This window comes from Ailuropoda melanoleuca, chromosome 6, assembly GCF_002007445.2.
Source record: "Ailuropoda melanoleuca isolate Jingjing chromosome 6, ASM200744v2, whole genome shotgun sequence".
NCBI lineage: Eukaryota > Metazoa > Chordata > Mammalia > Carnivora > Ursidae > Ailuropoda > Ailuropoda melanoleuca.
This window is the reverse complement of record NC_048223.1, coordinates 85,523,612-85,525,351: the sequence shown is the minus strand read 5'-3', so window position 1 is coordinate 85,525,351 and position 1,740 is coordinate 85,523,612.

The following is a 1,740-nucleotide window of genomic DNA, read 5'->3' as shown; positions in this document are numbered from 1 at the left end:
GGGTGGGTGGGGGCAGGGAAGTCAGGGACTTCCTGAATGGAGGCCCTCTGCGTGCCCTTTGTGGGCCCTTTCCATCCATTTGTGTGAGGGATCCTCATGTCAGCCCTCCGAATGGGTCCTGGGCTCTGCATTTTACAGAAAAGGGAACTGACTCACCCAGGTCACACAGAAAATCCTGGGCAGGACTAGGATTTGAGTCCTGGTGTGTCGGACCAAGACCTTTGCTATTGTTAGGAGTCCCCACTCTACCTTCTCATGGTTAGATTTTGCTGTGATGAAAGGGGTGGCCTCTAGCAGAAAGCTGTGGCTCAGGCCCCATCGCTGACTTTCTCAAACAAGGATATGCCACGCATTTTGTGTATTTATTCATTGTGTGCTTGAGCGTTCTTCCCAGCAGACTCACATCAGGAAGCTAGGAAGCGGTTCCTTCAGGGGCCATCAGATGTGGGACGGTTAGAGGCTATGTGTATCTCAGGACGTTGGAGCCTCAGCAGACTTGGTCGCTGCTCTTGGGGGCCTGTTACCCTCCACCCTAGCTGGCTTAGAAGTGTCTGGATCTGTAGCTGACACAAGTCACAGTGGCATCTTGACTGTCAGCACTGTAGGGGCCCGTGGGGACTGAGACCAAGTGGGCGGAGCCTGAATAACTCTGAAAGTTGGTAGCCTAATTGGGACTGGCATCTGAAATTCCGAAACTTTCTTAGGGCCCTTTCTGCCCAAGGTGAAGCCCTCCAACCTCCCAGTTCACTGTCATGAGGGTTGAAAAGGGTAGTGAAACCGATTGATGCCAGTGCCTGAAGGGTCTTCCTTGAAGGGTTTTTTCTCTCTGAACTTTACATCTCTGAAGCCAACATGAACCCAGAGAAGCTAACTTACTCGTTCAAGGCCACACAGCAAGATAAGCACTCCAGGTTTNGGCCCTGCCTCAGTTCCAGCTCATTCCATCTCCTCCTAATGGCCCTTCCTATATGCCTTCCCTCCTGCTTGCAAATACGTCTGGCTCTTCACCATCCTCACGATAAACTCCCAGTATCTGATGACAGTCCGGGAGCCCCAGATGGACTCCTCTCCTTTCCCTTTGTGCCCTGGTCCTGCTGTCCAGTTGCTGTGAATTCTCACTCAAGTCTTCTGCCTGGCCTTTTTGCTCCCCTTCTTCGCCCCCCTCCCCACGCACACATATACACATGCTCACATTTGCACACGCATATCCCTTCTCTAGCTGGAAATCTCCCCTATTTCAACTCAAACGTCAGCTTATCTTTTCCCTCCCTCTCCTGTGCCCAGCCCTCTGTTTCTGCCCCGGAGCTCATGCCCCGGTGCTCACACCCCGGTGCTTCTCAGCCCTCAAGGACTGCATTTGTTCATGTCTGAGCCTCAGAACCTAGCACTCTCTGGCCACTGGCTACCCCGGGAATGGGTGAGTGAGTGAGCCAGCCCATGAATGCAGGCTCTGAATGAAGGGAAAGGTTTGGCCGACGACAAGGTAAGGGCTCTGGCTGGCCCTGGGATGGCTGTCCCCAGAGCCCCATGCCAGAGAACGGCTGCCCACCAACCTTGCACCTGGTGGTGTGGCAGACACCGCTGTGGGGGCGGCGTGGGGAGGGGCTTCTCACCTAGCTGGGAGAATCAGATAATAAGGAAGCTTTCCTGAGAGATAAGCCTCTTAGACCTGGGCCATCTGTTCCCTCTGAGCAATAGCCCTGAAGCCCTGGCTCCTTGTGGGCAGAAGCTCAGCCCCAG